Source organism: Pyrus communis, chromosome 9 (genome assembly GCF_963583255.1).
Source record: "Pyrus communis chromosome 9, drPyrComm1.1, whole genome shotgun sequence".
Lineage (NCBI taxonomy): Eukaryota > Viridiplantae > Streptophyta > Magnoliopsida > Rosales > Rosaceae > Pyrus > Pyrus communis.
This window is the reverse complement of record NC_084811.1, coordinates 23,102,065-23,116,950: the sequence shown is the minus strand read 5'-3', so window position 1 is coordinate 23,116,950 and position 14,886 is coordinate 23,102,065. Positions and strand designations below refer to the sequence as shown.

The 14,886-nt window shown below is 37.7% G+C and overlaps 1 long non-coding RNA gene and 1 pseudogene across 1 annotated transcript; both read right to left on the bottom strand.

The window, feature by feature from the left end:
• The window catches only part of LOC137744538 (ubiquitin C-terminal hydrolase 13-like), a 128,463-nt pseudogene that overhangs the window by 73,507 nt on the left and 40,070 nt on the right, over positions 1–14,886 (bottom strand).
• Positions 6,892–10,019, bottom strand: LOC137744746 (uncharacterized). The gene is made up of 3 exons (XR_011069623.1): positions 9,573–10,019; positions 8,034–8,682; positions 6,892–7,814 (listed from the first exon to the last, which is right to left on the bottom strand). It is a non-coding gene; the product is annotated as an uncharacterized lncRNA (long non-coding RNA).

The window sequence follows — 14,886 nt, the reverse complement described above, 5'->3', positions numbered from 1 at the left end:
TTCTAACGAGTCATTCTTCTGACAAGTGTGTGTGGCCGTAGCCTTCTACATAGAGGAAGTATGGTAAGCCTATTACCACCTATTTGGGTTAATATTTGAACTTTAGACATGAATGAATGAAAGCCCAAAAGAGCTAAAGTGAAGAAACTCGCCCGAGACCCAGCACCAAGCCAAGCTATCCATCTCAAGACAATATGGCGACTCCTCATTGATGAAAAGGTTATGTGCTTATAAGAGAAGTGACAACCAATGAAAATCAATCATTCTAAGTAGTCACCCTAATATTGTTTATGAGGTTATAATTCTGATTTTACTCCTTGAAAAATCTAAACTATAAAAATAATTCTTCCACCCCTTTCTCTCTAACATCTTGGCCGATGGCAGTAGCTCCATAGCCTAATTGAAAAACAATAGATTAGTCCTTCTATAGGTGTCTAGATATCAAATATAGATTAACAGTATAAGTGGGACAACAAGAATTTACTTGGAAACCGTGTGCAATTAAACAATTATGGACAGATTGAAATCTAGGTAATGAAAAGGCTGAACATATTAAATCAAGGGTTTTCATTTATTAAGGGATCAGCTTGAGGTTGGACTGTCAACCTTGTGAAAATTGGCCGTGGCTTATGCTGTACAACATTAATTTGAAACACCTTTGCAAGTGGCCCTCTACCACAATGGTGGAGAGGAGTGTTGCCCTTGCATCACTCCATGGGTTCGAACCTGTCGGCTTCCTAATCTGACAAATCTATCGTTTGACAAAATAAAAAATTTGAAATGCCTTTAACCATACTTTAATCATATTATAGAACTTACTTTAGACCTTTGTCCTTGATTGTTGTATGATGTTGCAGACACACAACACCAGTTCAATGCAAGAGAAAGTGAATGAGGATTCACATCATTCATGCCTCTTGGTGATCTTTTTGACCCTAGTAGGGGTTATCTGGTGAACAGAACAGTTGTGATTGAAGCTGAAGTTGCTGTCCGTAAGGTTCCTGACTATAGGTCATAGTATATTGGGCTCAAGAATCAGGGAGCAACTGGTTATATGAATTCTCTACTCCAGACTTGGTACCATATACCATACTTCAGAAAGGTTGTTTACGTGATCTCCTGTTGTTATTGTAAGCTAAACATGAATTGTCTTTTGAAATTTATATGCAAGATCTTAATTTTGGAGTTACCTTCATCATATGCCGACAACTGAGAATGACGTGCCTTCAGGAAGCATTCCTTTGGCACTACAACGTTTATTCTATAAACTTCAATACAGTGAAAGCAGTGTTGCAACTAAAGAATTGACCAAGTCTTTTGGTTGGGATACAAATGATTTGTTTATGAAACATGACGCGCAGGAACTTAATAGAGTTCTTAGTGAAAAGCTTGAAATGAAGGTATGGGAATGTTTCAGTTTTTTTCCATGAGTATAGTTTGTGTTCCATTTTCATTCTGATGATTGTTCTTTGGGTCCAGGGAACTGTTGTGGAGGGTACAATACAACAGTTATTTGAAGGACATTACATGAATTACATTGAATGCTTCAATGTGGACTACAAATCTAAAAGGAAAGAATCTTTTTATGGTAATATTCTTTGGCACAATTTAAAGTGTTAGGAGTGTGAAGTAGTTTGTGAATGTCAAATTGTCAATACATGCCGCTGGTTTCTTCTTATTTCTTTGCAGACCTCCAGCTTGATGTGAAAGGCTGTCGGGATGTTTATGCTTCTTTTAGTAAGTATGTGGAAGTTGAACGTCTTGAGGGTGACAACAAATACCACTCCGAAGAACTTGGTTTGCAGGTTAATTACCAAATTCTATTGGTGACTGCATTTATACTGTAATTCTAATCTGAGGCTGCTATTAGTTGTTTTACATTATTTCCTCTTCCACTTAGATTTTTAATATATGGTTCTCATAACGTTATATTTTAAGTTCTGATTGGATGCCGTCCTTAGTTTTTTTCTTTCCATTAAGTTGCTTGCTGAAGTTACTATCTCCCACAAATATTACTTTGCAATGAAAATTTTAAAATATTGTTCTCAAGGAATATTTTGGATGTTTATTCCAGGATGCTAAGAAGGGTGTTCGGTTTATTGACTTCCCTCACATTCTTCAACTTCAGCTAAAGCGATTTGAGTATGATTTTATGCGGGACACTATGGTTAAGGTTTGTACTGGAAGCTCATCTTCCTGCTTCAACTTCACCTGTGCTTTATACATGGAGCATTGAAAATGTAACATTTTAGTACTAAGGTTAAGCTTCTTAGTCGAAAACGAAAATGTAGAATGTGAAAATAATTTCTTTACATTTTTAATGTATCCACATGAAGGACTTGAGCTTACCTAATGGTTTCAATCTTACTTTGATTTTAATTTTTTTCATTATTGCATTATAAAACCCTAATTGTATGGGTTTATTTATTTATTTTCAGAAAAGCTGCATCATGAACATTCTTTTTCGCCACCGGTTTAATTGAACTATATCAATGTAGTACATTTTTTTATTTGAATTATATATATTAACCTAATTCGTTTTTTAACTCTTGGGCTACGATTGTCTGTTCAGTGCGATAATGACATTTCTTATATGGCAAGCAAATAAGTTATCACGGTAAGAATGTTGCATTATTTGTATTTTGCAGATAAATGATCGCTTTGAATTTCCTCTCGAACTTGACCTTGATAGGGAGAGTGGAAAGTACCTATCACCCGAATCAAAAATGAGTTGTGTTTGTTGGGAATCTATATTTCTCACATTGCTTTTCCCATGGATTTGGGCTTCACAATTCGGTTTACCTGACTGCCTGATTGACAACCATAAAAAAAGCACCTGTTCTGTTATTTGCATTTTTTTTTTTCAAGTATTAATTTGGTGTTAGTATTTCTTTGTTTGGATTTAATGGATGACTAGGAGTGTTCTTGTTCATGCATTTCATATATGTTCATAACTTGTCAGTTGATGTAATTTGACCTTGCTTGTTTTAGGTACAAGTTTGATGATGAACTTGTGACAAAGGTGGATGTGAAGAGGGCTTTAGAAGAGCAGTATGGTGGTGACGAAGAGATGGTTTTTATTGTGGCTCTATCCCAATTGCTCCACTCATCCTTACTTTTAAAGTCACTTAACTGTCGACTGACCTATTGTTGTCTTCTATTCCCAACAATTGCTACGGACCGATCCTAACTTCAATAATACTCCTTTCAAATTTACAAGATACTCAAATGCATACATGCTTGTGTATATACGGGACAGTTATAAGGACAAAGTAATATGTAACGTGGAAGAGAAAGACGTAGCCGAACATCTGAGGGTAAACTGCTTGTCTTTACTTCTAGTTAATGGTAGTACAAGTTCCGGATTCTAGTGTCAGACTAAGGGGCTGAACCCTTTTTCTATGATTCATTTGAGATAAGATTGAAAAAAGAAGAGAAAGAGAAGAAAAAGAGATTTAAGGAACAAGCACACCACTACACTATTATTAAGATCGACCATTGACACCTCTGGAAGAATCACAATCAGTATGTACTTCACAATTCCTATCTTTGAAAGGATTTTCTAAACAAGCATAAACTTGGAGGCACTGCTCCCTGTTCCTTTCGTAATTCATAATTCTCATTGTGTCTCGGTTTTTACTTCGCTCTGTCTGGCACTAAGTTTTCAAGTTTATGAACGAATGATTATAACTGTCAATTTCTCTTGCGAAATTGGAATTTAGAAAGTTCTTGATTTATATTTCCATAATCATTATGCTTCCAGTATTGGACGAGGCATTTTAAATGAAGTTATTACAGTAAAAAAAATTTTTGATGGGCAGTGATAAACATTTGATCTCAGATTTTGAAATGATTGGTAGTGTTCTAGCTTTACATTGGTGCAAAGAAGAGCTAATGATGACCCCTTGTGTTTTTACAGATTGGACAAATTGGAGGGGTATCAAATAAAATGAACAATGCGGAGCTAAAGTTGTTTTTGTAAGTAGAGTTTGGACCAGTAATCCAGTCTTACTATATTCTTGTTATGACCTGTGTTTTGAGGCTGATTGTAGTTCCAATTGCTTTATGGAAGACATCATTTCTGACATTTTCTTCTTGTATAAATTCTCAAGATTCTACGTCCTATTTCTCTGCCTAACAAAACTGAGGAAGATATCCTGCTTTTCTTTAAGCTTTATGAACCTGAGAAACAAGAACTATGGTATGGCTCTTTCTGCTCAGCCGAATAGTTCTCTTTTGACTCATGTTTGCTGATTTAAGTTTCTTTTCTGTTTCCAGTTTTGTTGGCAGGCTTTTCGTGAAGAGTTTTACTAAGCCAGTAGAGATTTTAGCAAAGTTGAATCAACCTGCTGGTTTTTCCCTTGATGAAGAAATTGAAATTTATGAGGTGTGTTTCACATTAACTTTGTAGCTTCAGCTGTGTCTTAACTTAATATATGCGTACATTTAGAATGTATATGTTTGATGCATGCTTTGCCGTAGCATTCTTATACAAAAACTTATGTATGTGTTTGTCCTACATTCACGAAATAAAGTTTGAGCCTTCGGTCATGTGCGAACGCCTTGAAAAGATGACCTCATTTCAGTTGTGCTAGGTAATTGTTGCTATATTGCATGCTTGGTATACTGTATTGGTCTCCACTGTTGTTTACTCTCTCTCATAAGCATCATGTGGGGTGGGTACTAATTATGCTTTGCCTTTGACAGAGCTCTGATATTTTGTACTATGAAGTCTTGAAAATCACCCTGCCAGAATTGCAAGGCCTGAAACATCTAAAAGTTGCTTTCACCACGCTACAAACGATGAGGTCCATGTGAAATACTTGGTCTGCATCTTCTGCGTGTGGACGATTAAAATACTTGGTTTGATATGAAGTCTTTTTTCTTATCAAGAAACTTGTCAACTTTTTTATCCGTCGGTAAAATCTGAGACTGACCAAGCAAGGAACCAAACCGCAAAATATCCTCTTAGCCAGGAAAACGCTAGCACAGGAACAGAGCCAACCCAAAACCAAACAGTTAAAATTCCATCCAAAATTAATCAAAACACAGAATAAAAATCAAAACACAGCAGTTAGAAAACATACCTCAGTTGTAGAAAATTAACTTCCCAGCAATGCAAAAACAACCGGTGCTCAAACGGAAAACAAAATTCGAAATAAATCCAACCAAAATCGGTGCAAATTAGACATAAACAAACGCAAAAACCGTGTATATGATCTCTTGTCTATGCTTGGAAGCTACGAAATTGAAGAATTTATTCCTCATATTGATTCTACTTGATATATCATTAGTAGGATCGCTAAATCATGAAATTATCCAAAAATCCTATATCGTAGAAAATTGAAAATTGCAGGTAATCAAAAGCTCAAGAATTTTACACAGAAGAACTAACTTTCAAATAATTAAATATATAATTACGGGAGAAACGATACCTATGTATGGAGGTGCTTCAATGGAGGGGGGAGAGAGAGAGAGAGAGAGAGAGAGAGAGGGGGGGAGAGAGAGAGAGAAGCTCCGAAATCGGGAGGCAGAAGCCGCGAGTAGGTTTTTGATTTTTAGTTGCTTCGGCGGAGGAAGAGGTGGAAGAAAAGAAGAAGAAAGAGAGAAACGAAAGATGCTTCCAGTATCTTACGGAACCCACGAAGGTGAACCCCTTTGATTTTCTTTTGCCAAGCGGGAGAAATGGAGGGTGAATCGGTGTTGTAGTTGGTTGCGAGTTAATGACAGAGAAGTCGATTGAAAAGAAGAGTCCAAAAGAGGAAAAGAAGAGCAAGGGAGCAGGTGGAACATCCCAGATTTTTTAGCCAAAGCAACGGAAAGCAAAAGAAAAATCGAGAACACAATCCAAATGGAGGATTCCATCGATGACAGATGCGTGGAAGCAATGGGCAGAAGCAGCATTTCGGTGCCCCAAAAACCAAAGAGGAACAACCGGAGGAAAAAGACGGGCAAAATCGTCTGCCCACTGGTCATCCATACTCCATAGGACCACCTTCACTGAGTTTTAGTACATAGAGACTAGCAATTGATACCCGCACGTTGTTGCGGGTTAAAAAATTGTATGAACGATTGTATATACAAAATATAAAAGATTAATATTGTTTATGTTGACAGCATTAAGAAGATTTTCACATATAAAAAATTTGATTGATACGGATCGCATACAAAAGATCATAGATTAGTGTTTATGTGGATGGCAAAAAGATTAGATGTGGGTTTATTTAAGTAGTTTTTGTGGCTTTTGATTCAATAGTAGTACTTGTATATAAAAGATTATGAAATACATGCAAAAAGGTATCAAAAAGTATTGTTTGATTTACATTCATAACAGATGATAAAAGTTGTTCACTGGAATGTCAAAAGTTTCCCTGTAGTTTTCTTGATAGCCAAGAAAGGCAAAAGAAAAAATAAATAAAAGACGCAATAAATTTAGATATGAAGAAATTTATAACGTCTCATTTAACAAAATTTATCGTTTGATAAAACAACAACAAAGCTTTTTCCCACTAAGTAAGGTCGGCTATATGAATCCTAGAATGCCATTGCGCTTAGTTCTCCGTGAGATCTACGTACTCTAAGTCTTTTTCTAATAGATAACTGTAAATGATGTAAAGGATGTAAAGTAGACATGAAATGATAACTATATTGGCAGAATGAAAAGGATGTCCACTCTAAACCACATCTTTTTCACTAATAACATCTTACTTTTTTTTTCTTTTCTTTTTTTTTTTAAAGAAATGCAAACAGACATTCCTCTAGTTATCAAGCAAGACTACAACTTTTATTCAAAGGTCAATTCTTTTTCTGAAAGAAAACTGTATGTTACACAAATTTATTGAATTAGAATCGAACTAATGAGATTAAAGCCAAAATTTAAAACTAATGCACAAAATATATTCGAGAGGCCAAAAAAATTTAAAAGTAAATAGGAAAAAAAAGTTTAAAATGTCGAAACATTTTGTTATACTAAAGCGGTAAAGCCCTTGGATAGCTTGAAAATCTTACCCTTATTCATTCTTCACTCTCACTGTACTATGCTACACATTAACACAATAAGATATAATCAATAGCATAATTATTATTTTGCGAAAACAATAACAAAAGGGAACTGTTATTTTGCATTCTCATTATTGCAGATACCTAAGAAATTAATATAAATCAAAAGATGACAAACCTATTACTTTGCATTCTCTTTATCGCAGATACCTGATAATTCCCATCACCAGAAACTCTTACTTCGTATAAACCATATGTATGTAACATGTAGGAAAGTAATAAGAAATTAACTATACTATCACTCAAGAAGAAGAGTAGAAACAAATCCATTAGTTTTAAGTATCGTAACACAAAACAACCACCAACCCACACCAGGGGTAAACTACCCATCCTGGCATAACTCCAACACCGCAAGAAAGATGTTAATAAAATATTAGTTCCAATACATCATATTTGCTACTATCATTTTTAGGATTCATGTGGTTTTCCACGAATTGTAAAGCATGTATATACAAAGTGAGGTTTGCCAATACCTCCAGCTATTTCCAAGTGTGCCCTGGTGTGGTTTTTCCTCTGAAACATGCAGTTTTTTTTTTTTTTTTTACCTGTATTATTGCCACCATCAACAAAAAAGGAAGGAAAGTTGACAAAAAAACAGCCATCTTAATACCTTTTAGGAAAGCTTCAACCACAAAACAAGGACTGCATTTTGAGCCTATGAAAAGAAGAATAACCCAAAATACATTCACGATTATTACCTGAAGCTTTCTAGCTTTCTCTAAAGCTTTCTGCTTTATCAATTCCTTTTCCCTTGCCTGTGTAAATATTAAAAAGTTTAAATCAAGTTCTTCTGAAAATTAAATAATTCACATAATTATGTAAAGGAGCATCTTATTATTTTGAAAGCAGTTGAGGTGGGTTCTATACCAACGAATAACTTGAAGCATATCAAAGTTAAATAAGTATTAAGAGGGGTGAATAAAACTAAGCAAAGAGAGAAGGTGTTGAATGATCAATGATAAGAATTTGGTCACCTTATTTGATCAATGCCAATGATCCTGAAGTGAGTGTTAGGTGCATTAAAATTTGTATAGAACAAAGCTTGAGAAGCACACATCTGTGAATGATAAGAATAATGTTGGATTTTTTTTTTTCCTGTTAAATGGAATGGTGATAATTTGATTTAGTAATTAGAATATCTAACACATAGTAGTAAAAAAGTTTAGAGCGCAGACAAAGCATTTAAAATTTATTGAAATACAATGTGAATTTGGTGGACTTATAAAGAATGTAATGACTCACAAAAGTATAAACATTTTGGAATGGAAATTATCAAAAATAAACAACATAAAACGTTAAGTCAACCAATATAAAGATAGCTTTTTTTCTTTATTGTATGTACGTTGTAGTATTGGACGACTTTATGTTTGCTATGCGACATTTTCTAATGACCAATAAATAAAATTAATACAGAAGCAAATGCAATTAGATGCTTTAAATAAATTACTTGTCAAGTCAATCTAAACCCTTCACATTTTCCTCAAATAACCCGAAGTTGGTACTTCAAAAATATTAATTTAGCTACAAAGAAAACTACCTGAAGATTCTTAACCTGAAAAGGGCACCCAGCAGGGATAAAAACAGCTTGCCCCAAATGTTGTTCAAAGGACCATGGCTCAATTCCTGATAAAACAGGAAGAAAAACAAAAGAATAAAGTTCAGAATTTTCAAAACCTGAATGCTGAAAATCTCAAAGAATATGAAATATTCAAGATCACAGTCACATGCACTACAAAAAGCAAATTGATGTACACTATCTCTAAAGTGTAGACCAGTGAACAATTAGAAATGCAGGTCATGGTGTGTAAAGTAATTTGCACAACACGGGATTTACAAATGTAGTTCAAGTGTAAAAGCCAAATTCAAATAACACAGGTTTCCACTTAAGAAACATGTGACTTCTTCAATTTGAACAAAATTCAAGATAAGTGGCCAAAACATTATGATTATTCAGCTAGTAAATAATGGATTCACCACATTTATAACTCAGGAAATGCAATCCACCATCAAAATTCTATTCATTAAATAGTAGACCCTATATCGTTTGCTAATGAATATTCAAAGTATTTGGCAATAAAATAATGAACAATGGAATAGATTAATCATCAATTAATTATCAACTAAAAATAATATTTGTTAAAAATGGGGTTTCTGCAACTCTAGATTTTGCAAATATTGATAAGTGCGGAAAGATGAGTGGTGAAGATATAAACAGAGATTAATGGTCCAGCTCAGCAGATCAGTTTAGTGGTTGGTGTTTGTTAGCCTGTTAAGTATGTGTCGTGAGAGCTAGGCAAGGTGATTAGTTGTTGTTTAAGTTGGTAGCTCTCTCTCTGTGTTGATTAGTCAATTCATTCATACAATTACAAAGCAATTATTATATCATTCTCACTCTAAATTTCCTTTTCTCTCTTGTTTACTCTACATTTCTCAAATATTTCAGCATAGTTAATAGCAAACGTCACACCATGTCAATAATAATTACCAAATTTTATAAGGAATTTCAAGTGCACCTGTTGATACCCCACAGCCGATAAGGCAGGCCAAGTTTGGGAAGGCTGGATTCTCACCTTCTCTGGGCGTGGTAATACACAGCAATCATCATGAGAGAGAGGGAGAAAGCGGGTATTCGTTGAGAGCATTTGAGTACTGTATATTGGTACAAAATCAATTAGATACTTGGAATTAGATAAACATCTTCCAATGATGCAAACTGCAACTTGAACGAATCCAGAATAAAATGAAAATAATTACCGAACATAGGAATAAACCATAGTTTCTCAAACGGCATATTCAACATGCATACATACATTTCCAAGTAAATTCATACCTCAACCCAAACTTCATACAATATCATGAATTACGCAAAACACACATAACCATCTCGTCCCTTGCATCTGAAACCCTGTTTTTCTCCTAACTCATAACACAATGGCAGCAATTTACACAAATTCTAACAACAAATTTGTAGACATCAAAATTTCGGTGAAATGAATGTTGACCAATAATTAAAATTTCAACGCTCACGTGTCACATAAATTTTACATGTAGCGTGTGACTCAACGAAAAATCGAAATAAATTGGAAAGGTCATCAAATAGGACACGTGTCAATACCTGGCAGAAATGATTTATTTCATCTGATTATTTAAATCCAAAAATCAAGTTTTGAAATTCTATAAATAGGAAGCCAAAGCATTCATTTTGGGAGGAGAAGAAAAGGAAGGAGAAAGAAAGGAATTTACATCACACCAAAACCTTGAAGCTTTGAAACTCTAAAGCTCTCAAGCAAATCCCGAAGAATCAAGAAAACACTCTTCGTTCTTCGTAAAATCCTCCTTCAAGGTCAAGCCCCAACGGCCCTTGAAGAACTTCCACCGACTCAAGATCAAGCCCCGACGGCCCCTTGAAGAAAGAGTTCATCATTCATCATCCGTTCATCCTAAGATCAAGCCCCAACGGCCCTTTGGATCAACAACCTCAACAAATTCACACATCCAATCGTTCTTCAAGATCAAGCCCAAAAGCCCTTGAAGAAATCCATACACCCAGTCTTCAAGATCAAGCCCAAAAGCCCTCGAAGATCCGTTCATCAACTGTTCATCCCTAGATCAAGCCCCGACGGCCCTTTGGATCAACAGCTCATCCACAAACCTACACCCTACGAAGATAGAATCAGATGATCAAATTACAAAGAGATTGTAACCCCAAAATCATTAAACACAAAATATATTTTGTACACGTATTCTTGTTTCTTGTTTTAGGAACTTTTCGTGTTTACAAATTTGGCACGCCCACTGGGACAATCTCTACCTCTCATCTCTGTCTCCGTTCAGGATATTCAAGCACAGTCCATGGCTTCAAACAAAGAACAAGTCATGACTATCGGCACTACCTCCATTGAAAAACAGCTGGTTCAGATGAAGGAAACAATTGCAAGGCTGATAAAGACTGCAGAGGAGAAAAACTTGCAAACCGCCGGACTCATCAACCGTCTGGAGGCGCAACATGGTGTCATAGTGAAACCAAGCTCTCTTCCAACTAAGAGGACCGAAGAAGGCTTCAACCCAAATGCCTACGAACTCATGTCAAAGGCTAGGCATGACTTTGCTTCCTCTTCAAATCTTGGAAAAAAGGTTTCAAACACCGTCAACGACAAAGATCGCGACCTCACCGAGACTCAAAAGAAGTTGAAGGAGCATGATTATGGAGTTGACAACAACAAAGCTGGACTTGGCTTCACACCAAATGCACCCGCGAAGATTTCAAGCAAAGTGAAGAAAGCTAGCGCTCAACACATCAGCGTGAGCATTGAACAAGACCAAGAAGAGCCTAAACCCTCCCCTCGGACGTCGGTCTTCGATAGGATGAGCCATTCAAGCTCTAGAACTTCAGTGCTTAATCGCATTGGTGGTCAAGACCGAACCTCTGTCTTAAAGAGGCTTAACGCGCCGACATCCCAAAGCTCTGTTTTTGAAAGGTTGTTAAAGCCTAAGAAACAAAGCAACACAGCTATCTCTCCTCTGCGACGATCAGCTTCAGAAAGATTTGAAGATAATGGTAAGCCTTTTGGAAAGAGGAAGACAACACCAAAGGAAGAAAAGCTCGATGGGTTAGGAGAAAAAGATGACGCTCGAAGCTTGATTCCTTCAAGGATGAAGCGCCAAGCAATCCTAGAGGTCAACACAAACGGACCACTGAAGGTAAGGAGGCGCATCATCGTCCACACTGGCAAATCTTCATGCCAACAAACCCAAGAGAACGACACTGAAGAGGAGATCCAAGATGTTTTCTACATCACAGTTCAAGAATGTAAAGAAGACGAAAGCCCGAGGAAATACTCAGAGTCCCTACTCTCCGACGCTGATCCGAGCGGCAGTACAACCATGCAAGTCATGACCACTGGAGCAACTTCAATCGAGGAGCAGCTAGCTCGGATGAATGAAGCAATCGCAAAGCTCACACGAACTGTGGAAGAGAAGGACTTGCAGATTGCCGCACTTGTCAACCAACTAGATGCGCTGCCCGACTTGAAAGTCGACCCAAATGTTGGCCTATTAAAGAAAGAAGTCGACGAAGAAGAGGAGCCACCAGCGGAGAAAGTTGAAGAGAAGCCGAAGCTAGACCAAGCAACGGCATTCATGGGATCTCTCTCTATCCAGCAGCTACAGGAGATGATCGCAAACACTATCAAGACACAGTACGAAGGAAGCTCGCATGACTCCGTACTATACTCAAAGCCTTACTCCAAGAAGATTGATGCTTTGAAGATGCCAAGGGGTTATCAGTCCCCAAAATTCATGCAGTTCGATGGAAAAAGCAACCCAAAGCAACATGTCGCCCATTTCGTTGAAACTTGCAACAATGCTGGGACATAGGAAGACTACCTTGTCAAACAGTTCGTGCGTTCGCTGAAAAGTAACGCTTTTGACTGGTACACTAACCTCGAACCTGAGTCTATCAACAATTGGGACCAGCTAGAAAGGGAATTCCTCAACCGTTTCTACAGCACTCGTCGTACTGTAAGCATGCTAGAGCTGACCAGTACGAAACAGTGGAGAGATGAACCTGTCGTCGACTACATAAATAGATGGCGTTCATTAAGCCTGGATTGCAAAGATCGGCTTTCTGAAACCTCTGCCATTGAGATGTGTGTTCAAGGCATGCAGTGGGGACTACACTACATCCTTCAAGGCATCAAACCACGAACATTTGAGGAGTTAGCCACCCGTGCCCATGATATGAAGTTAAGCATCACCCGTCATGGGAAGAAAGAACAGATCGCCGACTACAAGAATGACAAAGTTTTGGGGCCAAAGGTGGATAAGGCTACGTGGAAACCCACCAAGGAAGCAATGACGGTCAACACAACTCCAGTCAAAATCTATACACGAAGTAAGGCGATTCAAACCGAAGCTTTTCGTGATCAAGAGATACGTAAACGCACTTTGAATGAGCTTGAGGAGAAGACTTATCCATTCCCCGACTCTGACGTGGTTGCCATGTTGAAAGACTTACTTGACAAAAAGGTGATCGACCTACCTGAGTGCAAACGGCCAGAAGATATGAACCGTACTGACAGTCCAAGGTACTGTAAATTCCACCGCTTCATTAGTCATCCGACGGAAAAGTGCTTTGTGCTAAAAGATCTCATCATGAAGTTGGCTCAGAAAGGGATCATCGAGCTAGATCTTAATGATGTGGTGAAGTCAAACTATACCACCGTCACTTCTGGCTCTTTGAACTCAAAATCTTCACCTCAACCGCTGGGGGCATGCTCCAAAACCATGTCAGTCAAGTCAAGTGAAGTTGAAGGATGGACTTATGTCACTCCAAAGAAAATGCACAAGAAACATAGGTCTCCTCCACAAGTTCACCAATCGGAAAGGGGGCAAAGCAGCTACCGTCAACCTTCAGAGCTACATGAAAGTGTTGAGGATGATGAAGTTATGACACAAAGATCGTCCGTTGCCATCACGATGCGCGATTTCTTCCCCAAAGACTTCTTCAATCACTCAGTCAAGACTCCTTGCTATGAAGATTGCAAGGAATGCCTCTCTAAGATCGTTTGACAAATTCAAAACGCTCCTGGTCTGCACGAGCATAAAAGGCAACACCAAAAGCTCCTTGTCTGCATGAGCTAAAACTGCAAACGGCACCAAACGCTCGTGGCCCGCAAGAGCATAAACTGTGTACGGCAAAATCATCATCAAAACCATCACTCATTTGAACTACGTTATGACTTGATCCCTCCTCAACCAAGGGTACGTAGGCAACTTGAAACTTCAAAACTTCAAAACTTCAAGTACAATCACATCATCAAAAAAAAAAAAAAAAAAAAAAAAAAAAAGGAATTTTATTAAAGACTTACAAATAAAAGTCAATTTTATTACAAGGAGAAAAAAATATTACTTTGTATTAAAAAAAAAAAAAAAAAAAAAAAAAAAAGATGAAATAAAAAAAAAAAATTTTAAAAAAAAAAAATGTGTATATGTGTTATGTGTGTGTCCCTCGCATGAAGCCCATCCGCACACAAGCCCCAGCTAAGGAACACAACCCAATAGCTAGGCCCACATGTTGCACACCAAGTCCCAAATCCCTGCTCCTTCCATTTCTTTCCGTGACTTGCATCTCAACATCGTCTCTCTCTTTTCCCCCACAAACTCCCCAAAGTCTTTGCCTTTACTCTCTTCTCCCTCTCCGCCCTGTTCTTTCTCTCTGTCTCTCTCTTCCGTCTGCAATTTTCGATTTCTTCAAAGCTCCAAAACAACCAAGAAACTACCAATTAGGGTTTCGTCTTCGGAGCTCCGATTTTGTATGCGGGATTATATGAGCGTTTTGTATAGCATTCGGTGGATTCATTGTGTTGCAATTCAATGGCGGAGCGGAGGTTCGGTATAGGCTATGCTTTGGCGCCCAAGAAGCAGCAAAGCTTCATCCAAGAGTCGCTGGTCATTACACCGTCCATGCCACCGTCAAGGATCTTGAGGACGAGGGCGAGACGAAGCATCTAGAAGCGTTAATAGAGGGAGCAGAGTCGCGCATCCGTCTCTTGCAGATTGACCTCCTCGACTACAACTCCATACTCGCCGCCGTCAATGGCTGCTCCGGCGTCTTCCACCTCGCCTCTCCCTGCATCATCACCGTCAATTGCCCGGACAAGACTGGCCTCGGGTGCGATATTTGCAGAATCATCCTCGATTTTGGCCTTCTAATAGAAAAAGTAGATTTTTTTACTGATGGGATATGGTGCTACGTAGTGTTATGGGTGTTTCCTGATTCCAGCTCCCCAACAGTGAAATTGTCAAATTTGAAGAACCAGCTACAAT